Source organism: Nelumbo nucifera, chromosome 2 (assembly GCF_055504915.1).
Source record: "Nelumbo nucifera cultivar China Antique chromosome 2, China Antique-T2T, whole genome shotgun sequence".
Taxonomy (NCBI): domain Eukaryota; kingdom Viridiplantae; phylum Streptophyta; class Magnoliopsida; order Proteales; family Nelumbonaceae; genus Nelumbo; species Nelumbo nucifera.
The window spans coordinates 25,284,106-25,295,776 of NC_142650.1; the positions used below are offsets into that span (position 1 = coordinate 25,284,106).

Sequence of the window (11,671 nt, forward strand, 5' to 3'; positions counted from 1 at the left end):
CTGAAACTTCCCTGAAATTTAGTAATTACAATTATCTCTCGTAAATTTTCTGATACAGTTGCAAATAAACCCACTCTCGTAAAATCTTTTAAAAAAATGTATGAAAATATCCACAATACCCATGATGTATCTATTGAGGCTAGTTTATACAGAGAAAAAAAATAATACAAACTTTATTAACAAAAACAAATAGAATTTAAGTTACAGGCTTACAACTTATCTTTGAGTGATTGACATGAAGGGTAAATTTAGAAAATAAATCAACTTAAAAAAAAAGCTTGGAAGAGTTTGGAGTAATGGTCATATAAATAGAAAATGTGGAGAATAAATTTTTTTTGTCCATATGAATATTTTATAGACATTTTCATGTCTCTTTTTAGAAAATTATATAAGAAGGGCCTACTTGCAACTATTTCACAAAGTTAAAAGGGAAATGATTTCAATTACTAAACTTCAGACGAGGTTTCGGCAACAACCAGAAAGTTCAAAAGAAGTTTTAGCAATTTACTGGCACTTTCTAGTAAATATCAGACAAGTGATGAAATTCTTAATTAATTAATTTAATTACTGTTATTGATAAGCGTTGTGAGTCATGAGTCACATAACAATTGGAATCCGACTCGGAATCGAAATCGTTAATTTTATTCCTTTTAAGGCAACCGAGTGAACCGACACAACCGCCAGAGTCCTCGTGATTTCCACGTGACTCCCATGCCCGATATCTTGCCACGTGGCAACTCGTAACGAATCAAGGTTTGTAGCGTTAAACCCCAGCATCGGCTTCCATCAGGGCAAACCGATGACCATGCTCAAATCCAATGAGAAGCGCGCTCCCATCGACTAAGGAAGTAAGGATGATCCTACCGTGTTCATCTAAAACTTTAGAGGGTCATAATTGTAATTTTCTATGTCTCAACGAATGACTAACGAACACGTAGGAGATACGAGAAGAGAGCACGCTCATAGGATGGTCACTCATAAGTCATAAACAATGGATTATCAGAGCACAAGGGTAATATGGACTTTCCACATCAGATGCCATGTCTTCCTTTCGCGTCTGTCATTTCAGTCAGTCCATCCTTGTCTCCCTCGCCAAACCTTAAAGAGCGAGACTACCGGATAACCGGGTAACTGGAATAGCCGGTAAAAAAGCGATTCAAAAAGCGTAATGATTCATGATCCGTCTTTTCAAACCGCCACCTGTAGAACTTCTTATCCGTTTCTCTCCTCTCCCCTTAAAATACTAATAAACCCTTCCCCACTTTCTCCCAACCGCCCTCCTCTCAGCAGATCTCTCTCTCTCTGACTCTCTGCTCAGTTGCTCATTTTCTCCTCTGAGTGAATCTCTCTCTCTAATGGCTACCAATCTACTATCTTTCTGGTCCACCGGAATCCAAGCATCTGCTTCCTCTGGACACCGGAAGCAGGAGCCAAACCGCCGGAAAGCATCATCGCCAAATTGGTGGACCCCGCTCTTCGGCTGGGCGTCGGAGGCCGACTACATAGACAGCAACGAAAATACTAAAACCAGAAGCTCCGATGCGTCGGCTAAGACAAGGGAGAAATCTGATTCCGAGTCCGCAATGGCCCGTCCGAGACCTCGGTTCGCTCCGGGCTGCTTCACGGAAGAGAAGGCGAAACAACTCCGGATGAAGACGATGGAGACCGCCAACTTCCACGATATCATGTACCACTCGGCGATCGCGTCCCGCCTGGCTTCGGATGTTCCGAATCGATCCGATCGGTGAAGTTCCCCGGACTCACCCGGTAAGTCACCGTCGCCAGTGAATCTGTCGACTCTCCCTTAGGAAGGAAGTGTTTCTTTTTTTTAGTTTTTAATTTATGTATATAATATTATGGAATTAGTACGTGGACTTTTTTGTCACTTCGCTTCTGGATAGCCCGGATCATTAATAATATAATTAACTAATTTTTTTGGATAATTAATTTTTATATACCGTTTGATCTGTTACTCTATGTGTCGTAATCGTGAAATAGGGTATCGAACGGCCATCCCTATTTAGATCAGAGGTTAATCAGACGGCAGAACGCACGAGCAGACATGTAGGACCCATGATTTTATTAGTTGTAGTTTAGGCCGTTAGATTGTGGAAGTCAAAACTTGGAGTGTTTGAAGTGGACAGCTTGATACTAGGGTACTAAGGTACCTAGGGTTTGGTGATGTATCAAAGGATCCATGGGATGATGGGATCGCCCATGACGAGGTGACTTGATGATATGATGAATATGCAGGTCCCAGTGGCAGTGCTTGATTGGTTGAAAAGTCAAATCGTAGCTGATAGAGTATGCTCTCTTTTGTTTGCTCATAAATTGGAAGTTCGTATGTCAAAATTATGCCAAATATGATGGATGAGGACATGCACACATTGTACGCGGACCCACAACGCTCCTGACAGTTGATCAGATACCGTTGGTGGCATAGGACAGGTGGAGGGAGATTGAATATGTGGCAAATTCAGTGGATCCACTAATAGTTAATCTGGATCAGCCATTAGATCCCTCCACGTGGCAAAAAGGGTGGATTCATGTAAGATCCTTCCGCGGCGTTTATTCTCCCAATAGTAAGTACTTGTTAATTATTTTCTCTTTCAGTAATAGATTATCTTTTCTAAAATCCTGTGGGTATTTGTTAATTATATTTGAATCCACAATGAATGAAGAAAAACGCCCACGGTAATAAGAAAAAGTAAAAATTTGAGAGTTCAAATCGGCCTCCATTAGATAGTTTCCCATAACGTCTCACATCACATCCCCGCTGTGTATCGGGAATATCTCCTGATGATTCATTATTTCTGATATTATCAGACGAAGATATTTTCAATACTTGGCGGGGATATACTGTAGGACGTTGTAGGAAACCATCTTCTGGGGGATTGATTTGAACTCAACGTGAACCTGCCTCCGGATACAATCATACAAAACCAGAAGAGAGTTGAGAGTGGTGTTGGTCAATGGTTTGAGCCCCCAACTTGAATGCTGCATTATTACTCCTCGGGTCCTCACTCCTCACTCCTCGCTAGTCAGTAGACTCAATGCCGGCTTCCATGGGTGATGGGCCCAAGTTCCTTTCTCGCCCCCAGGCCCAAGGCACCCATGCCCGACCAACTTCAGTGAGCTTGTCGGATTTGAGGATTTCTTGGCTTTCCTACTTGAACTTTTTTTCAACGTTCAGATGCCTGGTGAGTGGTGCCCTGGTTCGTAGGGGTGCAAATGGATCGATCTCGATCCTGTTTGGTCGAATTTGGATCACCCTTGTTAGGATTTTCGAATCGAATTAGATTGGATTGGATCATTCCTATCCAGTCTAATTTATATTATATATTTATAATTATATATATTATTTATTTATTTATTTATAAATATATTTTTTATATTTTATTTTTATAAATTTAGTATATTATTTTTTTTATAAAAAAAACAAGTATATATATGATGAAAATAATTCAAAAATATTTGTATTTTTTGTTTTTATTTTATTTAAATTAATATATTTTAATTTTCTTTTAATAATTTATTAATTTAAAAAAAACACACAAATTAGATTGGATCAGATCCAAAAATCCAACTTACCAATAGGATTTAAATTCAAATCGAGTCCTATCAAATTCGATTGGATCGGATTCAAATGTACCATGATTCAAATCTGATCCGATCTGTTTGTATCTCTACTGATTTGTGTATCCAAATGCATGCATGGGCATATAAATATTGAGGCCCCAATGGATTCGAATTGATTGGGCTGGTTCTAGTTTCAAGATATGATACTGATGATGATGGATTGGTTTCGGCTCCCAATCTACCATCTCGATTATTATCGATTCATAACTGGTTCTACCCAGTCCTTTCAACAGGTTTATTATAAAGCCTATAGGGATTGATTTGGTTCTGATTCTACTCAGACCCGACCTCAAAGGCTTAAACAAGGCTAACCTGAGTTGGGTTTGGCCAAACTTTCCAGTGCAAGGCCCCAGATCCCCGAGACAATTACAAAACCAGTGCAGAAACTCCGGTTGGGCGCTCCTCTCCAATTCAGAGTTGGTTATGGGCCTTATGGCGTTATGGGTCGTTCTGAGCTTCAAGCCTACCAACACTATGAGTGGCCGTTTATTTTAGAGGGTGTTTGGTTCTGTTTATATTTATGGGTGGCCATTTATTCTTACTTTTTTACTTTAAACGTTTATTTACACTTTTTCACTTTAAACGTTTATTTATATTTTTTCACTTTAAACGTTTTCTGTTTTTGTTGTTTGGTTGGACTTCACTTTAAATGTTTTTTACTCCACCTCAGATTAATACCCATTAAAGTGTGACACATCAACATTTGGTTTCAAGAAATGCTGGGGCGTTGAGGGAAACAAGAATTTGACGTTTCTCCAAATGTTCTATGCACAAAAATCAAAGCGTTCCACTTTTTTACCGTTTATTTGATAAATGATGAAACCAAACAGTTGTTTGATTTTGCTTCATATGCAATAATTGCCAACGCCTATGTGGCACTGGTGTAGTAGCGTTTTTTCAATAAACTCAATGGAACCAAACACATACTGAGAAATGATTGCCCTACCCATTTCTTGAACATGCACGTATGCAAATTTCTTTCTACCACTAGCATTTTTAAAGGCTAAAGCCTTGTCATGTGCAGAGTTGAATCCTTTGTGGTATTCCATACCAACATTTCCAAATCCTATTAAATGATTCCATGAACAACAAACAGGAGGCGACTTTCTGATTTCTCCGCAAAAATATACAACCATTTCAGTTTCTTGTAACATTTAAGAGGGTGAATCAAATTGGGATTCTTTCTTACTGGCTTTCCTTTTTCTTTTCAATCCATTCATACAATCATCATTATCCAAAAATAAAAGGGAGAATGACTGACACCCTCAATGTTGTCAGAATTTATAGCTTCAAAGTTTAAAATTTGTAGGTTCAAAGTACATTTGGGGTAGGTGCCACCATGGCAGTGTCCGTCCAAAAATAAAATCTATCATCGGATCATTTCATGTGTGAATCAAATTTTGGAATAGGTCCTGTATATGCATTTTTATGTAATCCAAAATAATAAAAAGTAGCATGTTAAGGTATAACTTAATAAGTCTTTTTCCTTTATTTCAAAAATGTAGTACAAAAAGTAGCTTCAATCCCACAAAGGACTGAAACAAAAGCTTGATCAAGTCTGTTTCTTTTTTTTTTTTTTTTGATCAATAAGAATCAGCTCTTCAAAAAACGGTCTGTTACAAGCAACTCTTTCACAGTTATCTCTTCAAGGTAAAGAAAATGCTAAATAGTAACTTCTGAAAACCATCAAAGCCATCAAAGATATGAATACAACGAACTTCCCAATCGACTCTGCACCTTCACTTGCTCTCACTATCATAAAGGTCAGTTCTAAAGGCACTTGTCAAGGAAATGCGGCAAATTCAAACTAAGAATCAGAAAGGATGACCAACAACATCAAGTGAAACATAAAAGCTGATGAATACCACCACTTATGTTTTCAATATGCCATGCTCGAATTTTCTCAGTGTTGTTTAAGTACTAGAATTTACCACATTTTTTAATGCAAAACTACTACAGTATCTTCCACTTTTATATATTGATAGATGACTTTTAAATATATGTATATAAACATAGCCATATGGGTTTCACAATTGGCCATACTTCTAACAATTTTTTTATGAATAGGAATGTATTAAACTGGAAATAAATAAATAAATAAATAAACATCTAAATCTAGGGATGGCAATTTCTTCCCTACTCAACGGGGCGGATTTTTTTGCTCAAAGGACGGGTTTTGGTGCAGGTACGGGTTTTAGGATTCTACAACCAGTACGGGTATGGGTAAGGTATGGTATTAGGCTAATCCTGACCCTCCCTGACCCGCATATTGTTGGAAAGCATATGAACTTTATGTACCAAGTGTTGAATTTAATAATATTTTGAATTTTAGGTGAAAGATAATTGATAATTCATGTGTTTTCTACATGTCTTAATCAAATAATTGGAGATTTTGTTGTTTATTTATGTTATTTTACTTATTTATTGCTTATATATGACAAGAAATAATAGGAAATTAGATACATGATCTAAATCCAACCCACCCTAGCCTTGCATGTGGAGAGGGTTTTGCGTTTTAGTGTGGGTAGGGTTTGGATTATCAAAATCCAACCCGCTACGGGTTTTGGGACGGGTATGGATTGGGAGGTTTAGGGGGGCGAATAGGGTCTAGGGTCTAGAATTTAGAAAACCCACCCCATTGCCATCCCTATCTAAATCTCCTATGCTTCACAGAAAAAGATTCCCAAATTGCATTATTTGAAGTTGTATTGGGATTAAAGTGAAAAGGGGAGGGAAGATGACCATTGGGGTAATGCAAGGAGTAGCATGTGTGAGAATCTTTCTAATCTGATTTTATTGCAACCTCAATGGGGCTTTTTATCAGTTCCCTTTTTTGCTTTGGTCTCTCGTCTGAGCTGAGATTTTGGCATGAAGTTGTTTCAGGGCCTTCCCTTTATTATTTCCAGATCTGATGGCCATCTTTTTGGCTTTCAAGGTGGACGAAAATTGAGCTAGTCATGCACATACAACTGGATCAACTTTAAATCCAATCTGACGCCAAGACCACACTTTCTTGTCAAAAACATTCCTAATGATACTAATGCACTCTTAAGAAAACAACCACAAGAAATGGCTCTATAATAGTATAACGAGAACTGACAAAAAGCCCCAGATGACCAGCCAGAGCTCTAACCATGAGGCTGGCTGCTGGCATCAATTAATCAAGAAGAACAAGTCAAAACACAACAGTAATCATGATTGAAGAGGCAATTTGAGAGTTGCCTTCCACCCCAGTGCGTCAGTTCTTACAACATTGCCCATGCTAACCAGCCTAAAAAAGCCTTTAAACTCCTCAAGGATAACAACCTAGCGGGTGACTTTTATGTATATCAAGTCAATAACTCTGAATGGTGTAAGAACATTCCAAGGAAGGTTCAGGAGTGTGTGTCTTCCAAGGCACCCCAATATGGTAGCCATGATGGACCTCCACAAGATCCAAGATCCGAACATCCCCATCAATAAAGAAAAGGACCATTACCAAATGCTTGTTCTAGCTGTCTGGGTTCTTGGGAGGAGTGGACTGGATATGGACCACATGACCCAAAAAAGGTAAAAAGCATAAATATGATTATAGCACTTTTGTCAACCTAGATGGCTGTTCTGGTCCTTCCATCCATAAATAGGAAGTAAAGGTTTGTATTCTATTGATGTTGTTCCTTTCAGCAATGGATGCTTTTGATATCAATATCAAGATAAATGCACAAAGAAAAAAAAGGTTAAGAGAACTATGCCTAATGGAAACTAGAGGAGAAACAATCTGAAAAGATGCAATCCATTTTTTACAATATAAACAAAATAGGGATAAAGGGGTGTTTTTCTTTTATCCAACTATTCCACCATCTATATGATCATTGTCAACACACACGTACCCAAAAATTGTTTTTTGAGCCAGCCAGATAATACTTCTTCAACCATTACAATCTTCGAAGACTATATTAATGCTAGATCGTGAACATTTAAATCCTTTTTCTGACCACTTTAGAAGTCAAATCACCCCAACCTTCACATTGTGAGGCCTTCAACTTGTGACTAGGCCTATTATCTGTCAGTCCTACATATCACCAAAGCATCCTAATCAACTCTCCTTAATTTTGTCTACAACTAAACCTAAAAGTGAGTTCCCTTAATTGCATTCATTTTCAGTTATAACTTCTTCATCTTACTACTATCCATCAAAAATCAATAAACTCATCCTGGATGAACTCCTTTTGTGTACATGTTCTTCAATTATGTCAAACATACTGATCTATAAGACATGAATAGCATTACTGTCATCTTATTCTTCTTCATCTTCTCTGCAGTTGATCTATTTTGAGTCAATCTCATTCATGATGGAACCATAGAAGCATACAATTCATACACCTGATCCAGAATTTATTCAATAATAGCCTTCTCAATCTGTCACTCTCCTCACATGGAATAACGAAATCATAAAAATAGAACTCGTTGCTACCATAGATAAAAATATTTAAATAAATAAAAACAATGCCTATTTTAATTCATGACCATGACCTTACTAGTGCTTTATTTGTCTTATCTGAAAATAACATGTCAAATTAAAATTGTTTTAGGACTTTTGGATTATAAAGAACGCTACCGGGTTAAAATTTCAACTAAGCTGAACTATACTCTCATCAATCAAAATTATAATCTGCAAACAGCCAAACACCACATATCAGATATATTTAATTATGTATGTAGTCTTGCAATGATTTTTGCAACTTCCAAAGTAAAAGAAGATGAAATGGTGACTGGAGACTGATGGGCCAAGGATGTAACATTGCGACAGATCCCCAAACGTGCCTTGGAAGGCAAGGATTTGGCCTGTTATCTGACTTTGGAAGATGGGACATCACTTATCCATCGTCTCCTTAGTCAGTCAAACCTGAACAACTCCAAGAAGATAGATGAGGGCTATGATATGGAGAAAAGAAAAAGGGAAATGGGGAAAAATCTGGCTAAGTTGCTTCTGTTAAATGGAATTTACAGATCTCATATTCTCATCTTATTTTTTGGTCTATCTCCAACAATCTCTCCAACTCTGCCATAAAGAATCCTGACCACAGCAACTACCCTAGGGAGGCCATGATCAAATACCTAGCAGATGTGAAAACCCTAATTGGGACCACTACCTTCACATGACCATCTTTACAAGACCTAGAACTAGAAGCCAATATAAAAGCAAATTTAGATTGAAAACTAATTGGGTGCATTTTGGGGCAGTCAATATGGATAGATAGCAAGAATGAGTAAATGCTGCCCAAGAAGCAAATTGGAAACTGTCATTTCAGATTATCGATCAAGGTGAGAGATTGAAAGAAAATTTTCAGTTTGAATTATTCCATCAAAGAGAATGAACCAGCACCAGTAAAAGTATTTCAAATCCACTCAAATTGCTACACATTGCGACTTTTTGTCAATCATTGGGCCTCTCCCAATCTAACAACTGCAAACATGGGAAATGCATTGCCCCCTTAGAATACTCCTACTTTCAGCTCCATTAGAAATCTGTACATGGCTCTAAGTTAGGAGATGGGAAGAAAATTTTCAGGTTTCCATAGTCAACCACTCAACCCAAGAAAAAGAACCAGCACCAGTAAGAAGGATTTTACTCAAATTGCCAGACTTTGCCACTCTTTTTTGCCAATTATTGGATCCTCCTCATCTAACCATTGCAAGCATGGAAAATGCATCACCCCCTTTAGAACACTCCTATTTTCAAATCCACCAGAAATCTATTGATCTGGAATAATCTTTAGAGAATAGTGGCATTGCTGACCTTATGTGGTTGGGATAAAATGATGATGATGATATTGCCAACCTCACATCTTCTCTTGATAACTAACATTGGTTCATCAAACAAATGCAGCTAAATCCATTGTGCCATCCAACTAATCAAGCTTATAAAGGTACCGTATTTGACTTTTTCTCCCCATATTAAGTTAGTTATTCGTTAAGAAGTTTTAGAAAGCAACGCCTCCAAATTTACACGAAATAGAGGTTTTTTTAGTTCATCTTTGTTGTGTAACATATATACATATTATATATAACCTGATGCATCCTAACTATAGCTTTTTGGCATAAACATACTAATCAACTAAATAAATTTTTATACCAACTATTAGGGATTGACTACACCAATCCTATTTCTCAACTGCACTCCATCAATGGCGACATTCACCATTAAACTATCCACTAAACTAAAAAAGTGGATTTTTTTCAACCATGGGAAACAATATATGAATAAATCGAAGTTTCCCATGCAAAAGAATCTTTTCCTCAATTTAAGCATATCAAAAAACTGCATTAATAAACGGTTTTCTATATAATAAGCTAGAGGTAATTGTGATTTTCCCACCATCTTCTATATTTTCTTTTATTTTTATGCTAAGGTCTTCAAAATTTTAGTTATATACTTCTTGTCCCCATTCCTCTCATCCCCTACCAACCCTTGAACATAGACACTGAAACAGGAAACTTATACTTCTAGAAAGGCATAAGAAGAGATTAAACACGATATAGAGTTACTTTTCGTTGGCTCCCTAAAAAGGAAAAATGCTCCGAAGCGTTGTATCTTTTCTAACCTATCCTTGACCTCCATAATTCATCTCCAACCTCTTTCTATTAGTAAGTTCAAAGCCTTCTTTTTGAACAATTTATAACATATTGGTTATTCATCACATATGGGGAACAAAGAAGCTGATATAACCATATTACCATTCAAAAAACGTAACCACAAGCCAAAATACAGAGATAATTGGATGATTTAGACGTTATGGACAGAACTATTAAATAAAATCCCAACTCATAACAGACTGCGGTAAAACACAATAGAAACTGAAAAGGATACACCAAATAAAGCCCATGAAGAAAGCCCCCTGCCAGGACAGCGGTGAACAATCGATCCCTCAAAGGTGGATTCCTCCGAAGCCCAATCCTTACTAGAAACCAAAAGAAAATCCCAAACATTAACAAACATCAGGCCAAAATAACTCTTAAGGGTTGGAGGAAGAACGCAGTAATGTATGAGAATAAAATTAACAGATTGAAATTTATCCCAAGAATAAAATGTAGCTAAAACAAAAAACTAAAAAAGAGTAACAGAAAATAAGAAGAAAATGAAAAAAAAAAGACAGGAAAAAGAACTTACTGAGGGGAAGGATGGGGGCATATATAAGAGGCACTAAAAACTTGAAAGGAGGACCTTTGTTCGGCTTTCTAATAGCAGTCTCCCTTCAACATGAAACCATATAAACCAAAGAGAAACTCAGAGAAGGGAATCGAACTTCCCCGCGAAATCAAAAGAACAAACACCGAAAGCAAGTAAATAAGTAGGCAAAGAAAATCCGAACAGCTCACCCGTTTGAGAGATCGGAGGAGGATGCCATGGCAGATAAAAACGAATTCTCTTTCAATGAAGCTAAGGGAGCTATCGCCTCTTGGCGGTGGTCGGAGAACAGAATCTCTGGATTTGATTTGGTAATGGCGTAATCCTTCTTCTTTCAACAGTCAAAACTCAAAACCTTTTTATAAGTGGAGGACTGAGCGGCGCCTTGAAGTAGTTTTTTCGTCCACGTAATGACGTAATCAGTGAAGTCAGTCTCTGCGCTTTGCCTCGTCTGTAGGGCGGAGATTCGGAGAGCTGCACCGTTCGGAATTCGGATTAGCTGAATGCTTTAGCTGTTCAGCGGGCTGTGGAACCGATGAAGAAATTCTAGGTCACTAATAAATTGATGAAACCCACCGAAAAATACGCGGCCCATGTATTTAAATTCTCCGTGGAACTTTCACAGCCCGCTGAACAGCTAAACCTTCCTCGTTCGCTTGGGCCTCGCCTGAGGGTTTCGCTTTAGTCAAAGCTTGATTGGTTTGAACACCATTCGAACATTATGAGAGAATGACATGTGTTTATAAGCGTGTCTGCATTCTATATTCGTGCAAGGATGGTAAACGGGTGTTTACCATGAACATTGTTAGCCATCCCTCATTCAAAGTGTTTTTGCAAAATTCATCTCCTTGTTCTGCTATCCTT

At 37.7% G+C, this 11,671-nt stretch overlaps 2 long non-coding RNA genes across 5 annotated transcripts; one reads left to right on the top strand and one right to left on the bottom strand.

Annotated features, from left to right (window-relative positions):
• The first annotated feature begins 282 nt into the window (after positions 1–282).
• LOC104595323 (uncharacterized) lies at positions 283–5,229 on the top strand. Of its 4 annotated transcripts, none has more exons than XR_016083167.1 (3): positions 1,219–1,767; positions 1,999–2,582; positions 3,873–5,229. It is a non-coding gene; the product is annotated as an uncharacterized LOC104595323 (long non-coding RNA). The 4 variants fall into 4 exon arrangements; XR_016083168.1 differs by having other exon boundaries at positions 3,921–5,229; XR_734859.3 differs by having other exon boundaries at positions 3,980–5,229.
• LOC148802012 (uncharacterized) lies at positions 5,201–11,320 on the bottom strand. The gene is made up of 4 exons (XR_016083165.1): positions 10,999–11,320; positions 10,790–10,872; positions 10,490–10,580; positions 5,201–5,409 (listed from the first exon to the last, which is right to left on the bottom strand). It is a non-coding gene; the product is annotated as an uncharacterized LOC148802012 (long non-coding RNA).
• Positions 11,321–11,671: the final 351 nt, after the last annotated feature.